The sequence below is a fragment of the Eptatretus burgeri genome, chromosome 4 (assembly GCF_056783735.1).
Source record: "Eptatretus burgeri isolate ZD-2024b chromosome 4, Ebu_testis_v1, whole genome shotgun sequence".
In the NCBI taxonomy this organism is placed as follows: domain Eukaryota; kingdom Metazoa; phylum Chordata; class Myxini; order Myxiniformes; family Myxinidae; genus Eptatretus; species Eptatretus burgeri.
The window spans coordinates 113,615,606-113,636,943 of record NC_140964.1 but is presented as its reverse complement, the minus strand read 5'-3'; the positions used below and the strand labels follow the sequence as shown (position 1 = coordinate 113,636,943).

Below are 21,338 nucleotides of genomic sequence, written 5' to 3'. Positions count from 1 at the left end.
CATAGCTCTTTCAAGATTGCTATTGGACTCTTGCTGGCCTCTCTGATCAGTCTCCTTCTTGCTTGGTCATCAAGTTTCGAGGGATGGCCTGATCTAGGCAGGGTCTTGGTTGTACAATATGCCTTCCACTTCTTAATGATTGTCTTGATTGTGCTCCAAGGGTATTCAAGGCCTTTGAAATATTTTTATATCCATCCCCTGATCTGTGCCTTTTCACACCTTTATCCTGGAGGTCATTTGAAAGCTCCTTGGTGCTCATAGTTGAGTCATTGCTGTGAAATGCACTACCCAGCAGAGGAAACCAACAGGAACAGCTGATTTTATTCTGAAAAAAAAAATCAGAATCACTGCAATTTGACACAGGTGGAGGCCAATTAACTTGGTGTGTGATTTTGAAGGTGATTGGTTCCACCTGAGGTAATTTACTATTGCTATTAAAGGGGGGGGGGGGGTGGACACTTATCCAACTAAGATATACTCGTTTTGTATTTTTAATTAATTTTCTGAAATTTGTGGAATTTGTTTTTTACTTCGAAATTGTGGGTTACAATGTGTGAGTAAAGGTGTGAAGAAAGTCTGATTTGATGCAGTTTCATTCCAGGTGATAAGGCAACCAAAGGTGAAAATTATGAAAGAGTGAGTGGACTTTCTGTGGGCTCTATAACTATGCAGCTCACATGGAGGTGACTACTTTGAGACCTTGAAGACTGCATTCCACCTTCTGAACCCTCTGTATTGGGATAGCAACCAATGACACACACACACACACACACACACACACACACACACACACACACACACACACACACACACACACACACACACACACAACCAGACACACACACACACACACACACACACACACACACACACACACACACACACCATTCACATAAAGAGACACACAAACACATACCCAAACACACAAAGAAACAGACACTTGTCAAACACGATACCCCACGTGTGTTCAAGTCAGTATACACTTGTGATTTTAAAGATCGTTAAAAAAATCGAAAAGTTGAGTGTGACTGAAGCATTCTCATTTACATCACCCTGAAACACTGCAATAAGATGACGTTGAGTCACAGTTTACGAGATGGAAGCTTTATTGATCACCATAGAATGAAGCGGATCGCACATCGCCCGATAGTGGCCTCTTATTCACCCTGACATGCACCATATCACATGACATTCTCTCATTCTCTCATTCTCTCATTCTCTCTCTCTCTCTCTCTCTCTCTCTCTCTCTCTCTCTCTCTCTCTCTCTCTCTCTCTCTCTATCTCTATCTCTATCTCTATCTCTATCTCTATCTCTATCTCTATCTCTATCTCTATCATCTCTATCTCTATCTCTATCTCTATCTCTATCTCTATCTCTATCTCTATCTCTATCTCTATCTCTATCTCTATCTCTATCTCTATCTCTATCTCTATCTCTATCTCTATCTCTATCTCTATCTCTATCTCTATCTCTATCTCTCTCTCTATCGACATATTATTGAAAGTATTATGAAGGCGATTTGTGTTCTTCAGTGTTCAAGTGTACAATTCCGTTTAAGTAAAAGTTTAAAGAGACTCAAAGGCGTATAAATAAATTAATTCCTGGTTTTACCGCCATTTTCTCCAGTGTCTATTACATCACCCTTTCTAACACATTACATTCGATACTCATGCTTGTTGTTTGTGTGCTTTATAACGTCCTTAAAAAACAGTAAGTTTCCTGTTCAGAATGATTTTCAATTTTGTTTGACTGACAGGCAGGCAGACAGGGTAAAAATATTATCTAACTCCTCTCTGTGCACGTGCTATCGGGACAAATTCAGAGCCAAAGTATGGTTAAGCGGAAAACTTATCTTCCTATTCATGTTGTGATTCCTGCTCAAAATATTACATTGAATTTTATACAAGTTGATCCTTGATCATAAACTTACGACCATAAACGAATCAGACGGATGGACGGACATGAACCAATTGCTTAACCATGCTTTTCGCTTCGTTTGCACGGGGTAATTATAGTAAGACTCGGTATTGCTTTTCTGATGGATTTAATGAAAAGACAACATGTTGTACTTCACAAATATTCTGCTCTATTCACCCTATCCTTTGCCCAAGGTCCTTTTGCATCTGCTTGGAAGTCAGCTAACATCACCTTTGCCAGTCAACTTCTTCATCTTCTTTAACACCCATTATTCCCACATTCTTGCAGGGTTGGCCGGGGGAAGTTTGGCTCAAGTCTTTCAGGATTGACGTTTGACTAAGGTTAGGGTCGGAATTTGGCTGACTCACCTACTCTTCACGGAAGACACCGTGGGATCTTTAACGTCCACCAACTAATGCCAGCAGATGAAACACACATTTAAAGATGGCACACATCCTGCCAGTGAAAGCCTGAGATGACAGTTTATAGCTGAGCTAGGCTGAAATTTGAACCCAGGGTAGACAGCTTAGAGTTGCGTGTGCGTACCTCTAGGTCTAAGCTATCCCGCCACACATGTTCATGAGCCATCTTTGGTGCTAATATGGCACTAGCCAAAATCAATTACACTTTGCTGCGAAGATCAATGTTTGATTCTCTGGATTAGAGAAATGGAGTCTTCCCTCCACTCTGAACCCCCTCTCCCAGATATGCTAACAAGGCAGAATCCATACTTGAGCTACCCTTCGAATTCGACAACATGCAAAATTTGGTTGGATTTGGTTTAGTTGAAAGAAAAAAATGTGAAGCATATCTCCTATACGAATAAAAGGCAGTGTGTGTGTGTGTGTGTGTGTGTGTGTGTTTGTGTGTGTGTGTGTGTGTGTGTGTGTGTGTGTGTGTGTGTGTGTGTGTGTGTGTGTGTGCGCGCGCTTCATAACCCCAAAACTATAAAACCTAGCAGCATGAAACTTTGCATGCAGATGAAGAAAACTCCATGGAAGTGCAAGAGTGAAAATTGTGTTTGAGTTAATGAAAACACCTCTTTTGAAGATGATTAACGGCCTTATTTACTTATATCTTTCACCAGGCGATCCTCGGCCACCTCGCTCTCTGGGGTCTGAAGGCGTTTCCTGGGTAACCTCACTGGGGTCTGAAGCAACCATGTTTTTTGGCCTGCTCAACCATGAGTTGGAACTTGACTTGACTTGGAACAGGCAGCAATGATTTCTTTATGATGAAGTTTTTTTTTCCACTTTGCTCACTCATATTATCGAATGCCTGTTCATCATAGCTATGAATCAGACACGGTCTGGCACCCTGCCCTGCTCACCAAACTCTCTTCCTATGGTATCCAAGGCCATCTCCACTCATGGTTTGCGGACTTCCTCTCCTGTCGCAGTCAACGTGTGGCCCTAAATGTAATTCTCTCATCCCCTATTCCTGTCCAGGCTGGAGTTCCTCAAGGTAGTATTCTGGGCCCTGTTCTTTTTCTGGTTTTCATCAATGATCTCTCCAACTCTCTGGAAAATCCTCTTTATCTCTTTGCTGATGACCGCAGTCTCTGCCGTACCATTTGCCATCACTCAGACTGACAAGCAGCAGCTTCTTCGCTCTCTGCAAATCGAGATAAAATCACAAGCTGGTCAAACACGTCGAACATGTCTTTCAATCCAGACAAATCTCACACTCTCACAATGTCTCTCTGAAACGACCGTGTAGAACCCCCCCCCCCCCATCCACTTTCTCAACAATCCTCTGGAAGAAGTCCTTTCTTTCAAGCTTCTGGGTCTCACGATCTGCCATGACCTTTCCTGGGAAAGCCACATTTCAAACCTCGCCTCCAAAGCCAGTGGCCGACTGGGAATCCTCCGTCGTGCAAAGTCCTTCCTCACCCACCTGAGCTCCAGACAACTTACAAAGCTTTCATCCACAGCCTGATGGAGTACTGCTCTCCCCTCTGGGCTGGTGCTCGTGCCTCTCACCTTTCCTGGCTTCACGCTGTGGAAACCAACGCATTTCGGATCATTGGCTTCTCCCGCAATGAGGCTGCATCTTTGGGCCTCTCACTCTCTCACCGCAGGGTGGTCGGTGGTCTTTCTGTCTTCTACCGTCTCCTCTCCAGCCTCGACCCCCTGCTCTCTCTGCGATTTGTCCCCACCACATTTCCGCAGGGCGCCCAAGGTCCGCCAACAACCCCCTTCTGGTAAAACTACCAAAATCACGAATCACTGCTCACCTTCATTCTTTAATTCCTCTTTTTTCCCACCTTTGGAATAAACTACCTCACTCTATTCAATCCCATTCTTCCCTCCAGGCCTTCAAAACAGCTCTTCACCACCACCTATCATCCCCCATCCAAATCCTCGATCTTTTCTACCCCCAATAACCCACCCAAGCCCACCTCCTTCAAATTCCCTGCTTTCCTTCCTGAAAGTCCCTGTAATGTCCATATTGTATTCCCCATGTTCCCCACCCCATCCCTCTCCCGACCACAGATCTAATGTCTCTGTTCCCCACTGTTTTGTCCTTCCCACTCCCGCCCCTCTTGTCTCATGCCCCCTTGCTGTGCGTTGTGTATTAGCTCTCACACGAGCCTCGACAAGGTATACAAAAAAAAAAAAAATCGCCACATACATTGCTTTTGTAAGTACTATAGTTTCCAAATTAGAAGCTTGGATCGATTCCATGCATCTGTCTCTTTCTATCAAGTGCAGCCTGTGGCTGCTGGTTGGGACGCGGCTATGCCGCTGATGCAGTGTCCCCCTTACCAGTACACTGGTACTCATTTTGCCGACCTCAGAAGGATGACAGGCTGAGTCAACCTCCTGGTGTATTAATTCAGTGGCCAACGGGGCTTGTACTCAGGACCCTAGGATCCCAAGCCACCACCCTAATCACTAAGCCAACACCAGGCTTGATTCCATACATTACATGATACGATTTTCCATGATGTACTCTCACAGACGAATTAATGTATTTCATTGAAATATTATTTCAGTTTTGAGAATCGGATATCGTCAGGACTAAATAATTGTCAAAATCTGTATTTGAAATGTTATAATTTAAAGAAGTAACAAGTCTTATAACTAAGCCGATGTACCTATTTACTTTAAGCAAGTAAGACTATGTTCCCTTCTTCTCCATATATACAGAAGAAAATGTGAAATTTCCAAAGCGTTAAACTTATCCTTTTCTACTGTTTAGAGAATTTTATTGAGTGAACAAAAAATTGAGAAACGTGACAAAATTAACAAGTTTCACTGAGTTAAATGATTTAATGCACACTCTAATAGACCTTGCGATAGATAAATGATAGAGATAGATAAATGACTGATAGACCTCACGCCGTGTCCCACAGAGGGGCTGCTTATCCATAGCATCTGCCACACCTGTGTCTATATTTTTGGAGGTTTCGCGAGGTGCTCTACAGGGAATCAAAGCAAATCTGGTGAATAATGGATGTTTTACAATGACGTTATAACGTTTGCGTGGACCCCGGACTGATGTACCACATGACGCATGCACAGACGAGCAGGCAAGAAGGTGGATTATCTGCAATGTTTATTTCATGGGCAATTGAACTTTGCGATGTCCCCAGGGTTGTTCTACATTAAGCTTCAAATCCTTTGTGGATAAAGTCATTTTATTTCATTTCTTCATTTTATTTCATTAACTGCTGCATGTGCGGTGAAGACCAGCTTTAAAGTTAAAGGGATCCTGTATGATATGCAGCGACAGCCTGGCCAACCGTTCCTTATCAACCATTTAATTGGAGTGCTTAAGGCACTGTCACACCTTGACGATTTAGCCAGCGTATGCAGACTTATGAAAAATTTGTCTAAAACGCTGGCACACGTCGAATATGTTATGGGTAAGTTTTGTATACATTAAGAGCACACTGAAAAACACTGCCATACGTCGTAGTACGCTGGCTTTCATCGTTGTACTTTGCCGTTGTCCTCAAATTTTAGCATGCTTGAAATTTTACGACGTATGCCATCGTATGACTCACACGTTCCGCGACGCTGGCCATAAGTTTTAGGCACGTTATGCGATTGTTGACACATGTCGACACACGTTACTTGTAAGTTACTCATAAGTCGAAACACGTCGAGGTAATGATTAGCGTACCCGAAACTTATTTATAACCTATGAGTAACATGTTGTAGGCACATTACACGATCGTTGACACACGTCGAGGCACGTTACTTGTAAGTTACTCATAAGTCGAAACACGTCGAGGTAATGCTTAGCGTACCCAAAACTTATTTCTAACCTATGAGTAACGTGCTTTGAACCTATGTGTAACGTACCTCCAACGCATATTGACGTATGTAGACGTATTTGATTGACGTCTTCCGGACGACCACAGAACTTAATGAACGTGTTTCTAATTTACAGCTACCGTATAATGGCGTATTGGCAGCGTTTAAAAAAAAAAAAACAACAACAATAACTTCCGATATTTCGTCACGCGCCGTTACGTCACGTCCGATTGCCTCTTCAGTTTGCTCACGTCTTATTCTTAGTTCCTCCTCTGTGAATATTTTCTGTTTGAGGATATTGTCACGTCGACGTCGAAACTTAAAAGCAAATGTCCGAATATATTATAAAATTCGTGATAGACTAAAAAAAACAAAAAAAATAATAATAAAAACAACAACAACTTCAGATATTTCGTCACGTGCCTTCACGGAGCCAAGGAGAAAAAAAAATGTGCCTTGACGGAGAAAATAAGTTTCGGGTATGCTAAACATTACCTCGACGTGTTTCGACTTATGAGTAACTTACAAGGAACTTGTGTCGACGTGTGTCAATGATCGCATATCGTGCCGACAACTTATTGCCAGCCTAGCGGAACGTGTGAGCCATACGGCAAGTACGTCGTAAAATTTTCAGCATGCTTGAAATTTCACGACGTACGAGACGTACCACGAAATATGACAGCATCCTTCATCTTTTTTCAGCGTGCTCTTAAAGTATACACAACTTACCCATAACGTATTTGACGTGTGCCAGCTTGGTTCGGCAAATTTTTCATAGGTTGGCATACGCTGGCTAAATCGTCAAGGGGTGACGAGTCAACCCGAACACTTTCAATTTTCAGGCGGTTCTGATTTAAATCGACGTGCGGCAGGTTTTTAACAGGCTACGCCACGAGTTCGTCGGCGATACGTGCAGCGCGCTGTGCCGAAGTTAAACTATCGTTGGGCATAGGTTGTGAACGCTGACAACAGGCTAAGCATTCGTTGGTATAAGTTATCCATAAGACAACGAAACGTTATGTGCCCGTTACTAATATGTTATGCATATGACCAACATGTTATGAATACGACCAAAACTTAAAAAAAAAACATCAAAATTTCAGCGTCCGCCAACGTTTTACATACATTTTTATACGTTGCCATTGCTGGCTAAATCGTAAAGGTGTGACAGCGCCTTTACATCGGTGCTTAAATTACTTGCCGAATGCTTTACAGTCGATAGTGGTTCCACACTATGTCTTTCTGAGCGAATCGTTTACTCACTGCAGACATTTTTTCCCGTCATATCATATATATATATATATATATATATATATAGAGAGAGAGAGAGAGAGAGAGAGAGAGAGAGAGAGAGAGAGAGAGAGAGAGAAAGAGAGAGAGAGAGAGAGAGAGAGAGAGAGAGAGAGAGAGAGAGAGAGAGAGAGAGAGAGAGAGAGAGAGAGAGAGAGAGAGAGAGAGAGAGAGAGAGAGAGAGAGAGAGAGAGAGAGAGAGAGAGAGAGAGAGAGAGAGAGAGAGAGAGAGAGAGAGAGAGAGAGAGAGAGAGAGAGAGAGAGAGAGAGAGAGAGAGAGAGAGAGAGAGAGAGAGAGAGAGAGAGAGAGAGAGAGAGAGAGAGAGAGAGAGAGAGAGAGAGAGAGAGAGAGAGAGAGAGAGAGAGAGAGAGAGAGAGAGAGAGAGAGAGAGAGAGAGAGAGAGAGAGAGAGAGAGAGAGAGAGAGAGAGAGAGAGAGAGATATTTATATTCGTGCTCCGTCACCCAGAGCAAGTTGTGTGAAATAACACTCGATTTCTGAGCCATTTGCTGTATTTACATGTTTTCTAAATTCCCGAGCCAATTTTTTTTTCCACCCATCACACGCAGCTGTTTACAGGATTAATGTTTGTGAACATATGCCTGAAACGTCTCTTTCAATGCAACGTTGTTTTTCGGTGAAAGCTACTCAAGGTTTTTGGATTGTTGAAAATATCAGCCAAGTGTGTGTGCGTGTTTTTCATAAAGTATATATATATATATATATATATATATATATATATATATATATATATATATATATATATATATATATATATATATATATATATATATATATATATATATCTCTGTCTCTCTCCCTCTCTTCCTCTCTCCCTCTCTCCCTCTCTCCCTCTCTCCCTCTCTCCCTCTCTCCCTCTCTCCCTCTCTCCCTCTCTCCCTCTCTCCCTCTCTTCCTCTCTTCCTCTCTTCCTCTCTTCCTCTCTCTCCCTCTCTTCCTCTCTCCCTCTCTCCCTCTCTCCGCCCCTCTCTCTCTCTCTCTCCGCCCCCCTCTCTCTCTCTCCGCCCCCTCTCTCTCTCTCCGCCCCCCTCTCTCTCTCTCCCCCTCTCCCTTCTCCACCCCCCCCCGTCCTTGCTCTACTCCCTACCAATACAGTGCCATACAGTGCAGTACTCTCCTCCCACACCTCTCTCACTCTCCCCTCCCCTCTCTCTGTTTCTGTCTCTGTCTCTGCACGCATCCAGGTGGTGTTTATGTCCGGACGGAAGTTTGTCTCTGAACGTGTCGGGGCGGTGTTTGTCTCCTGACGCGTCCAGGCGGCGTTTGTTTCTGGACGTGTCCGGGCGGTGTTTGTCCCTGGACGCTTCCGGGCGGCATTTGTCTCCGGACGCGTCCGGGCGGCGTTTGTCTCCGGACACGTCCGGGTGGCATTTGTCTCTGGGCGCGTCCTGGCCGTGTCTGTCTCCGAATGTATCCGGGTGGTATTTATGTCCGGACAGCATTTGTCTCTGGATGCGTCCAGGCAGCGTTTTGTCTCCGCAACTGTCCAGGTGATGTTTTTCTCTGGGCTGTGTTTATAGTATGACCGGTAGAAAATGGATTTCAAACATTATTTTGTTTTCATCTTCACTGTTATTCTATGCAGACTCATTTTGATGAGACGGTATGAATCGTAATTCATGCTCCACCGCATGTCTGCCTTCCCTTCATCTCACCTCACACTGTCTTCCCTTTCCCCACCCCTCTTCACTCTCCCACTCCTCCTCGATCCCCCACCCGTCCTTGTTCCACCTCCCTCCTCTCTCCTTTCCCCTCCACCTCTTCACTCCCCCCCACCCCTCTTTCCCTCTTCCCCCCTCGTTTTCTCCTTCCCCCCTTTAGTATCCCCGTCAGCAACGTGACTGGTGGTATTTGCGAGTAAACAAATAAATGCATACCTCCGCCTGGATCTACATTCGAATCTTCACCAAAATCGAATCAATTCGTCCTTGTCACACACCCAACCTGCCCACCAAGTTCCGTTTGAATCAATCCAGAACTTTTTGTGATGTCGTGTTACATATCGGTTTTTGTCCGATCACTCAATGGTGAAGAATCCCCCCAAAAAACAAACAAGACAAAGAGCAATAAGAATTTGCAGACCCTCACCAGGACTTGTTTTGTGTGGTGTTTGTGTACTGGTGTGTTACGTAATTAATGAGACATAATTATAACTGCCAATTTATAACTGCTGGCAGTGATGACCGGGTACCAAGACGTCCCGTTTTGATGCAACCCCGCTTTGGTTGGACAGCTGACCCTGACCCTTGACGTTTTTTGTTATTATTCAATGGAATTTAGGATGGGATTATAATAAATTCAATTCAAATGAAAGTGAAAACTAAATAGTTTCCTGATTGCTCCAATACAGTCCTGCATTGGAGTCATCAGAAGGAACCCAAACAAGCAATAAGCAAAGATGAAGTCATCAGGAGGAACCTGGATAGGATTAGCATTTCAGCTTCTTCTCCTCCACCCTCAAAGCCGTCCAGGCATAGCCAAGTGAGCCTTATTATTGTTACGGTTGTGGAAATTCGCATTACACCATAAAGGGCCCTCAGGTGAGATATCTCTGTAAGTACATGTGAAGTTAGCCCAAACCCGTTGTATAGAGGGATTTTTATGTGATCCATCTGGGCCGCGACGCTTTGAGTTAGCCATTTTTCTGTTCTATCTTTTATTTCAAACAAACAGCATCTCAACAACCACCCCATCCCCATCACAGCGCCAACCACACTACAACCACGCCACCTCCACCATCTACGCTACCACATCTTCGCCACTCGCCATTCAGTAGGCCCCGTGCGGTTACGATCTCCTGGAACAAACAAAAACCAACAACGATTCTCGGGGGTTTTCCCGCCTGTTTCTCCCGTCGAAATTCTCCGCGCTCGGTGTGGGGGAAGTGCGATCCGAGCCGGGGGTCAAAGGTGAGAAAAGGTGGGGGCCTCTTTTTGGGGGAATAATTCCCTGGCTCTGAGCCAAGACTGACTCCCCCGGCCCCCGCATGGGGCGGGGTGGAGGGAGAGCGAGAGGGCACGCCCCCCTTCGAGAGGCTTCTCCGAGAAGCTCGAAGGGAGGCGGTGCCCAAAACGGGGCGGAGCAAAGGGCGGAGCCCCACGCTACAAAAGGCGGACAGGACGGACCTTGAGGAGTTGTTGGTCTTCAGATGGTCGAGAGTTGGTCTTCGGTTGGTCGAGTTGGTTCGGGTTGAGTTGGTTCTTCGAGGCTTCCTGTCTGCTTGTCTTGTTGGGGGAAGAGTCCTGCGCCCGCGGCTTAGCGAGCGGCCTGTCACGAAGGCACGGACGGGAGACGTGGCAGCGCCGGTTGTGAGGTGGACCTGCGCATCCGGACGAGGAGTGCCGGAGAGGGTTCGCCGGCTGTGAGAGAGGTCGGGGCCAGGCGCGACCACGCTGACGGTCGTGGAAGAGGGGCTCACCGGCCACAAAAAGGGAAGTCGCGACTTCTTTTTCCTTTTCCTTTGCTTTTTGTGTAAATGTCTGTGGGTGGCGCTGTCCGTCAAGTAGTATTGTTTTAAGTGTTGCCGTGTGTGCGCGTAGTCGGTTGTAGCTCTGCATTTGCTTCTATTGTTTTAACTGTTTTATGTGCATTTTTCTTTTGCTGTATATACGTGCCTTCTGTGTGAACTTGTTCCCCGTTTCGCTGAGTCCTTTCCTTTGTTTGAATTTCCATCTTGCATCACGTAAGGGGTTCGTAGTGGGTTTAAAACGCCCGGTAATTAATCGGAACCGTCAAGGCCGACGATAACACCGCTCGGTTATCACTAGCACGGAACGGACCGCTTAAGCGGTTAGTGTCCGGAGTCGGCCTGTGGCGTGGTATGATCGCCCGGTCGACCACTCGCGCAGGTACTTAGGTAGGTCGAATTTGGCGAGGAACCCTATCCTGCGCGGGTGGGTAATTGGCACGATCGTGGTGAGGTTAAACCCCCACCCGTGACTAGCTCCCGGCGTTGTTCCGAGAGGGTCACGACTGAATTGTCCGTTCCGGTGGGCGAGGCGGCCGCCATTCGAGTCGAGCGGCCGATCGCATGCCGGACGGGCCAGAATTCGTAACACTGGTGTCAGCGAGCGGGAAACAAACTCTCCCGTCTCCAACTAAATTTACGGGAATCGGTTCAGGGGTGAGAGGAGCGACCCCCGATTCCCTCCAAATTACGAGCAATTTAAATTAATCCCTTAAGAGAAATGAGATGGAATCTCAAGGCGAGCGGGTGCCGGGGGTAGAAATGTATATGTGTAGTAATGTAGAGTCCATGGCCCAGGATGGTTCTTTGAATAAACACGCAGCTGATGTTAATCCGTGGGGAAGCTCAACCCCATTTACTGAGCACGGACTTTATCGGCAAACTGAGTCACATAATGGCGGCGCGATCGCACCTCAGCGCAGCACGGAGCGAGCGGATATTTATGGCGTGGCGAATGGCGCAACACGAGGCGAGCGCTCCCAACAACCGTTTCAAACCACGTGGGCATGGCAGGCGAGGCAGGCGGACATCGGCGGGCTTCGGAAACAATTGGAGGAAGAATGGAAAAAAAGTTAAAAGAGCAAAAACAGAAACACGAGCTGGAAGTAAAACAATTAAAGAAAGAACTATTGGAGAAGTCAAGACAGGCCAAGGAACGAGAGGGAAAAGTGGGGGAAATAGAATTGAGTATCCATAAGTGGGAACAAGAGCCGAGCGAGCTGAACGAGAGAATGAAAGAGGAGCGAATTGGTAACTCCCGGGATAGAAAGCGCATGGAAGAAGAATGGGGAAAAAAGTTAAAGCAACTAAAGGGAGAGGTAGAAGAAGGTATTCGGGAAAGGAAAAGCTTGGAAGAGGAGGTAACAAGAGAATAGAAATATCAGGAACAATTGAGAAAAGAAGCAAGCTTGGATTATGATGAGATGAGCAGGAAAAGGGATGAGATGTGCAAGGAAAGGGATGAACAGAGAGAGGAAAAATGGAAAAAAGTTGATGACATACCGGAGCACGAAGACAAAGAAAGGGAATTACAAAACGAGCTGGAGATGTTGAGAGAAGAAAGAACGGAGACAGAGAATGAGATGTTGAGGGACCACACTGAGCAGATCGAACAATTAGAAGCCAAAGCAAAGTCGGAGTGTGCGGAGATGAGAAAATAATTCGAAAAGAAAACTTCTGAGTTACAGAAACACCAAAACAAAGAAACGGGATTACAAAACTAACTGATGATGTTGAGTGAGGAAAGAACGAGAACGGAGAATGAAACGTTAAGGACACACACTGTACAGATTGAACAGCTGGAAGCAAAGGCCAGATTAAAGAATGAGATGCAAGATAGAGCAATGAAGGAAGAACGAATGAGACAGGAGAAGGAAATCAGCCAACTGAAGGAAATAACGAGATTGCAGAATGAGGAACAAGAAAGACAGTGGAATAGGAAATACAAAGAACAAGGAATGAGACAGGAGAAAGAAATCGGTCAATTAAAGGAAATAACGAGATTGCAGAATGAGGAACAAGAGAGACAGTGGAATAAAAAACAAAAAGAGTATGAACTTGAAACTGAACGACAAAAGGAAAAAAAACAGGTTGGAGTGTGTGGAGATGAGAAAGGAATTTGAAAAGAAAGCTTATGAGTTGCAGAAACATGAAGACAAAGAAATGGAACTACAAAACGAGTTGAGGATGATGAGGGAAGAAAAACTGAAGCAGGAAGGAGAAATCAGGCAATTGAAGGACACAACGAGATTGGAGAGGGAAGAACGAGAGGAACAATGGGATAGAAAACAAAAAGAACATGACGCCGAGGTTGACCAATTGGAAGAAAAGGCGAGGCTGGAGTACGAGGAGATAGACAAAGAACAGCGAATGAAACACAAAATGGAGATGAACCAAATGAAGAAAACCACGAAACTGGAGAAGGAAAGACAGGAGAGGAAACAAGGAAGAGTAGTGAGAGAACAGCAAATGAAACACAAAAAGGGAGATTAACCAAATGAAGAAAACCACGAAACTGGAGAAGGAAGGACAGGAGAGGAAACAAGGAAGAGTAGTGAGAGAACAGCGAATGAAACACAGGAAGGAAATGAGCCAATTGAAAGAAACGATGAGACTGGAAAATGAAGAGCAGGAGAGACTGTGGGATAGGAAACAAAAACAAAATGAGGTTGAAATTAATGAACTCAAGGAGAGAGTAAAATTGAAGTCCAGAGAGATGGAAAAACTCCAGAAAGAAACAGAAACTAATAAATGTACAGAGACACAGGAGATAGAGGGCGAATTGGACGGGGTTAAAGGAACAGAACACACACACACACACACACACACACACACACACACACACACACACACACACACACACACACACACACGGAGGTAGTGGAGGACCATGAGGGGGAGCTGGCGGACTGTTTTGTGGCCCGGTGCGAGCAGCTGGACGGCCTCCTTCGGGAACGGAGGGAGACGCTATTCTCCCTTGAAGTGAGTCACGACCAGGTGGGTTCGGTCGTGTCGAGCGAGTTCGAGGGGGCGAGTGCTGTGGATAGGTGCACGGGCAGCTTGGGGGGTATAGAGGCCCCGGAACCCCTTGTGGGGACACGAATCCCCAGTGTGGTTGTCCCGGTGTGTGTGGTGCAAGGTGTGAGTGCGCCCCCGTGTGTGAGTGGTGTGGTCACGAGTGTGCCGAAGTGCGTGCCTCCCAGCACACGGTGGGTGAGAGGGACAGCGTGTGTGAGGTCGCGGTATGTGAGGGAGATGACGGTGGGCATGCAGGAGCACGCAGCCGCATCTCCAAGAGTGAGTGTAATGGTGAGGTGTGTGAGTCTCGTGACACGCGGGAGCTTGTGCGTGGAGGGAATGGAGACGACGACGGCGACAGATGAGGGACAGAGGCCGAATAGCGGCCGGAGCTGTATTGGGGACCGCGCCGGGTTTGCCCAGCAGCGAGCGTGAGGTCCGTGCTGTGCAACCCACGAGGCCGCCACGTGCTCGCTTGCGGGAGTGAAGCCCGGTCCGTAAACGCCAGCGGTGGATGTTGCTGATCCCGCGGATGGACAAAGGTTAGGCAGGATTTCGGATTTGGACCGGACGGGTTCTCCACGCGGGTGGGTGTTTGAAGCTCCAAAGGGGCAGAGCACATGTGTTCGCGTGGGGAACCCCTCGAGACGCGAGGCTTGTGGTTTTTTTTTTTTGCGCAGGGTGACGTCATGGCTGCGTGTATGGTTGGAATCCGGCAGGAGGGTGAATCCCTGCCGGATGGTACCGTCCAAGAGGGACGAGGGGCGCGAACAGTTGCCATGACGTCACGCCAAAGGAGCGCGGCTGCGAATTTCCGCGCTGGTGCGCAGGTTGCGAGTTGCTGCGCTGGTGCTGCGCATTTAAAAAAAAAAATAGCAAGCCTCGCTTTCGGGTGAACAGGATCCCTGGGCAAGGGGTGGAAGACCCCCTTGGCCAGGGCACAGGATGGCACTAGCAAGGGGGAAGGGTTAGCGATAATTAGACCGGCTTCATGGGGCAGGGGTAAGTCCTCATGGGGCCGGTGGAATGGATTAGGTAGAGGGATTGTAGCCAGATTTAGGAGGGGAAATGATTTTTGATGATTTGGAAGACAGTGACTGACAGTGAATGTGTAGTGGGGACGTAGCTTAGCTACGTAGTGTTAAAATGAACGTGCTGTAGTGTAAGGGATGACGTGGGAGCATGAGGTAGGCAGGGGATTTAGTGAGCAGGATGGCAGGATTCAGCAATGTGTGAAGTGGAAACATGTGCTTGTTTAGTGAGTTAGGCCAGCGGGTCTGTGTGAATGGAGCAAATGTGGAATGCATGGTGCAATGAGAGATTGGGGGGAGGAGTGATTCCCGCCCAAGGGACCCCGGGGTCAGTGTCGAGTGAGTTAGCTGGGTTAGTTAAATTGACAAAATGGAGGTCGTTCTGTTCTTGGTGGGAATGTAGGCTCGATACCCATTTGGAGGGGTGCAGGAGCCCTGTTGACAAGCTGGGATCATGGCTGAGTATCGCTGAGAAAGGTGAGTATCGCTGAGTGGGTACCCCGGGCACCGGGCTAGTCGGCCGCATGATGCGGGGGCCCGGGGCGCCGTTAGCCTTGTGGGCAGTGTTGTGGGCACGGGTGACCCTCGGAAAGGGGCCCGGGAAGCCAGCCTGCCACATGAGCGTTTCAGGGGAGTCGCCATGGAGGGCACTCCCCGGTGTTTAGGGAGCTGGTAGGCTCGGAGACAGTGTAGTGCCCGGGGGTGCCACCGTAGGAGAATCGGCAGAGGGTAGTGCCTGCCAAGGGAGCAACGCGTCCCAGCCATGAGACCGTGTGAGGGCACGGAAAGAAAATTGGGGGGCGAGGCGCGAAATTGTGAGGACACCAACACAGGCGACGGGAATCTGGGTTGATAGAACCAATAGTTTAAGCGAGAGGCGCTTGTTGAAAGCCCGGGGTAGTTTAAAGGTTAATGGATAGGGTAGATAGGAAGTGTACCCCTCCACACCATCCATCCCTTTGCTCTCGTTGTGGGCCGCTGGACCCACTTTGGGTTAGATCGCTGAAGTCTGGGGAGGCCATTCTGAGGCTTCGTTGGGCCTCGACACAGGACGCTAGCTCTCCCTCATTCCCCTCCGGGAAGGGAACGTAGGGGTTGGGAGTAGGCTGGGAGACGGTAGGTTAGCCGAACAATGACGTTAAAGGGGGTTAGGGGACGAATTATCGTGGGGAAGAGTAAAAATTAAAAAAAAATTAAGTTGGGGCTAAATTGGGTTTTAAAAATTAAGGGAGTGGGTATGGACAGTGACAGGCAAAGGCGATAGGTGGGAGGGAAACAAGTAGGTAGGTCCGAGCCCGCCTTCTGTGTGGCCAGCACCACCGCACTCCCTCCACCAACCTGCACTGAAAGGCAAAGGCTGGCTCACTTCATCGGCTGGCTGTTTACTGCAAGGCCTGTGCCGGCCCACTTCATCTGCTGGCTGTTTGCTGTGAGGCCTGTACCGGCCGGATCGTCTGCAGCTGTGCCTCAAGGCCTGTGCCGGCCAGTTCATCTGCCGGCTGTGTTTGCGACAGCGGCCTTGTCATGCCTTGCTTGCCTGCTTTTGCCATCCATGCCCACTGCCCATGTTCACCAGCCCCGTTCTGTTTTGCATTTGCCCCCCCCCCCCCCGTTCATATCCATGGGTGCTGGGATCATCATGAAAGCAACAGTTTGCAAGCTGCAAGAACTGTCCTGTTGGCAGCTACAACACGGGCCTGCAGTGGCGGCCCGTGCACCGGTTGACTTTTGTTTTGCTCCCTGCATAGTCCATTGATCCTGGGCCATGGTTAGTGTAAATTTTGTAAGTTAAGGTGTTAAGTTAAGGTTTGTATATGAGTGCGCCCCCGGCATGTGTGTTTAGCGCCGGCAATTTATTTAAGTCGTCCGTATGAGTGGGTTTGTTTAGTTAGTTACTCAGCCCATAGGTTATTTATTTTGGGGACACGAATTCCATGAATGTCGCACTCAGGGATCCGAAGGTAAAACGTACGAGGGGAGAACTACACATGATGGCACATGAGAATTTGACGACTCGGGACGAGTCTGTAAAAAGGGGAGTGGGTAGTGTTACGGTTGTGGAAATTCGCAATACACCATAAAGGGCCCTCAGGTGAGATATCTCTGTCAGTACATGTGTAGTTAGCCCAAACCCGTTGTATTGAGAGAATTTATGCGATCCATCCGGGCTGCGACGCTTTGAGTTAGCCATTTTTCTGTTCTATCTTATATTTCAAACAAACAGCATCTCAACAACCATGCCATCCCCACCACAGCGCCAACCACACTACAACCATGCCACCTCCACCATCTACGCTACCACATCTTCGCCACTTGCCATTCATTAGCCCCCGTGCGGTTACGATCTCCGGGAACAAACAAAAACCAACAACGATGCTCGGGGGTTTTCCCGCCTGTTTCTCCCGTCGAAATTCTCCGCGCTCAGTGTGGGGGAAGTGCGATCCGAGCCGGGGGTCAAAGGTGAGAAAAGGTGGGGGCCTCTTTTTGGGGGAATAATTCCCTGGCTCTGAGCCAAGACTGACTCCCCCGGCCCCCGCACGGGGCAGGGTGGAGGGAGAGTGAGAGGGCACGCCCCCCTTCGAGAGGCTTCTCCAAGAAGCTTTAAGGGAGGCGGGGCCGAAAACGGGGCGGAGCGAAGGGCGGAGCCCCGCGCTACAAAAGGCGGACAGGACGGACCTTGAGGAGTTGTTGGTCGAGTTGGTTCGGGTTGAGTTGGTTCTTCGAGGCTTCCTATCTGCTTGTCTTGTCGGGGGAAGAGTCCTGCGCCCGCAACTTGGTGAGCGGCCTGTCACGAAGGCACGGACGGGAGACGCGGCAGCGCCGGTTATGAGGTGGACCTGCGCATCTGGACGAGGAGTGCCGGAGAGGGTTCGCCGGCCGCGAGAGAGGTCGGCGCCAGGCGCGACCACGCTGACGGTCGTGGGAGAGGGGCTCACCGGCCACGAAAAGGGAAGTCGCAATTTCTTTTTCCTTTTCCTTTGCTTTTTGTGTAAATGTCTGTGGGTGGCGCTGTCCGTCAAGTAGTATTGTTTAAAGTGTTGCCTTGTGTATGCGTAGTCGGTTGTAGCTCTGCATTTGCTTCTATTGTTTTAACTGTTTTATGTGCATTTTTCTTTTGCTGTATATACGTGCCTTGCGTGCCTTCTGTGTGAAATAAATGTGCATTGTGTGAACTTGTTCCGCGTTTCGCTGCGTCCTTTCCTTTGTTTGAATTTCCATCTTGCTTCACGTAAGGGGTTCGTAGTGGGTTTAAAACGCCCGGTAATTAATCGGAACCGTCAAGGCCGACGATAACACTGCTCGGTTATCACTGTAGCACGGAACGGACCACTTAAGCGGTTCGTGTCCGGAGTCGGCCTGTGGCGTGGTACGATTGCCCGGTCGACCACTCACGCAGGTACTTAGGTAGGTCGAATTTGGCGAGGAACCCTATCCTGCACAGGTGGGCAATTGGCACGATCGTGGTGAGGTTAAACCCCCACCCGTGACTATCTCCCAGCGTTGTTCCGAGAGGGTCATGACTGAATTGTCCGTTCCGGTGGGCGAGGCGGCCGCCATTCGAGTCGAGTGGCTGATCACACGCCGGACGGGCCAGAATTCGCAACATTATAGTAAAAAACAAAAAAAATTCAAAAAGAAGCCAGATCAAAAAATTAAATAATTCTGGTTGCCAGACCATGTGCCCGATCATATTGAAATTTAAACTTATATTCCCCATCACTACTGGATCATAATTGTGAAGTTTCATGTCGATTGATAAAGCGGTTCCAGAGTAAACATTATTTAATATTTTTCTTCATTCCAATGTGACTGCCAAACCATGTGACCTATGACATCATATGTGTGAATGTTTTGTTCCTCATGGACAGGCGTCATATTTGTAAAGTTTCACCTCGATCTGTTCAGCCACTTTTTAAAGTTTTTTATTTTTATTTATTAAACAATATGGCTACTAAATCACGTGACTGATTAAATCATCAAATATTTTTCTTTGGGCCATTTAACACGAGATGTGCCTCAAAATTTTTCATAGTGATCAGATGTCGCGTTCTACAAATGCATGTATGACGTCATAACGAAGGCACCTATGATGTCATAAAAAAATCACCCTTATTCTCCATGCGGAGTACTTGCCGTCTTCCAAGTTTAAATTTTTACCTTGGTGCGGTTTCAGAGATAGAGGTCCAAAGTTTTTCCGTTTTTCCAACATGTCTGCCAAACCACGTGACCTATGATGTCATATTATCATTATATCATTCGACATGAGGAGTCGCACCGATGGTGAAAACTTCGTCTCAATCCAACAAGCGGTTGCAGAGAAAAACACGAAAGTTCTTTGCAGACGAACAAACAAACGGACCTAAATGCAACACCCTCTCCTTCTGTGAGGGTAATTTATGGATCTTCACTAAAATTGAACCATTTGGTCCTTGTCCACACACTCAATGTGTCCACTAAGTTTTGTCTGAATCCGTTCACCTCTTTTTGAAATATGCTGTATTTAGTTTTTGCCACTATCTCTTAATGGTGAAGAATCACTTAAATAATTCTAGAATCCGGATTCGGCTTCATATCTTCACAAAAACCTAATCATTTCATCCTTGTCACACACACTTACTTACTTGTCCACCAAATTGTATTCGAATCCGTCCACAACTTTTTGAGATGTCCTGCACACAAACAAACAAACAAGAAAGATGTCATGCATCGCACGATACTTGTGAAATCCATAAAACAAATTTGACCTTAAATATAATTGGTGGTTGAATTCAATGACCAAATATTCAAATCCTCTTCAAATTTCAAGTCAATCGGATGAAAATTGGCAATTTCAGAAATCTGGCTTTTGTCAACTTTTTGGCCCATGTTGACCTCAATAATACTTGTTCGTTGAATTCAGTGACTTGATATGCAAATGATCTTCAAACTTCAAGTCAATGGGATGAAAATTGAGGATTTTAGAAACTTCACCAAAGTTGTTGACCTTTGGCCTATGTTTACCTTTCAGTTGATGTTGACCTCAAAAATAATTGGTGGTTGAATTTAATGAACAAACATGCAACTCCTCTTCAAATTTCAAGTCATTCAGATGAAAACTGACAATTTTAGAAATCCAGCCGACGTTGACCTTTTGGCTGATGGTTGACAAAAATAATTGGTGGTTTAAATCAGTGACCTGACATGCTAATCCTGTTCAAATTTCTAGTCAATCGGATGAAAATTGAGGATTTTAGAATTTTGACAACATTGTTGACATTTGGCTTATGTTGACCATTTGACCTCAAAAACAACATGCTTCTTGCTTATGACAAACTCTACCAAATGGTGAAGTTTCGTGAAGATCGGTTTGAAATTGTTACCTGCAGGGGATTGACAAACAGACAGACAGACAGAATGACGCACACGACAATCCAACAGACTTGAAAAATCTTCGATTTTCGCAACTAACAGACAAACAGAGAGGGGTGAAAAGATAACCTTCGTCCACCTTCGGTGGTCAGAAGTAATCAACAAATATATATGCAAATTCGCTTTTATAGTATAGATTACATCTACCAAGTGCGCGTATTGCATGTTCCTTTGGGAGATGTTGTCAAGGAATGGATGTGACACAGACCGTGTGGAGTTCTACCGATTCATAAAACGGTTCCCATTCACCCTCAAGATGCATTGTAGGATGCCTGGTTGCCGGCTATTGAATATAAATTAGCTCTGGAGGACATCACCGAAGATTACATAAAAATACTCACACAGGGAAACTATCTTTTACAGCAGAGCCAGCATGTTTCTCTCAATGAAGTGTCGTTCCATCCCCACGTCGCTTATCGGTATAGGTTGTCGCAGCGCCTCCACCCACCGGCCTTGGGTCGTGAACAAAATGAAAGTCCTTGTTCGGTGCTCAGTCGTGACGCAGTTCAGTCAGCACGGTTAAAATTGTCAATGGCGACAGCCAGATGGTTCAATATCGGAGGTGGTTGAATGCAGGCCTTCTGTGCGGTTTGTAAACATCTGTAATTTGAAGCCACAGTAATGTCGCTGCGGACGGAGGTAACCCGACAAGGCTTAGCATGAAGGGGTTATAACAGCCAGTTAAATCAATTCACACTGGGACTGCATACTTCTCCTTCTTTTTGGTTTCTTTTACATATATCATGATGATGGTGTTCTCTCATGCCTCTGGTGATTATTCGGCTTTCCAGATCAAGTTGTGACATCAGAGTAATGATTAAATAAGGTCACCGGGTGTCACAGACATGGCAGATTGAGCAGGATTTTAAAATTTCTTCTTTTCCATCTGCTGGTTCCAGCATAAGTTAAAGAAGTGGACA

The 21,338-nt window shown here is 46.8% G+C and overlaps 1 protein-coding gene and 1 long non-coding RNA gene across 6 annotated transcripts in view; one reads left to right on the top strand and one right to left on the bottom strand.

Moving 5' to 3' along the window:
• The window catches only part of LOC147028916 (uncharacterized), a 45,601-nt gene extending 24,596 nt beyond the window's left edge, over positions 1-21,005 (bottom strand). The window contains exons 1-2 of the long non-coding RNA XR_015057772.1: positions 20,760-21,005; positions 19,632-19,679 (exon numbers count right to left, since the gene is read on the bottom strand). This is a non-coding gene — a long non-coding RNA (uncharacterized LOC147028916). The remainder of the gene's footprint in view (positions 1-19,631; positions 19,680-20,759) is intronic.
• The window catches only part of LOC147028914 (zinc finger E-box-binding homeobox protein zag-1-like), a 131,731-nt gene that overhangs the window by 16,815 nt on the left and 93,578 nt on the right, over positions 1-21,338 (top strand). The window lies entirely within an intron of this gene.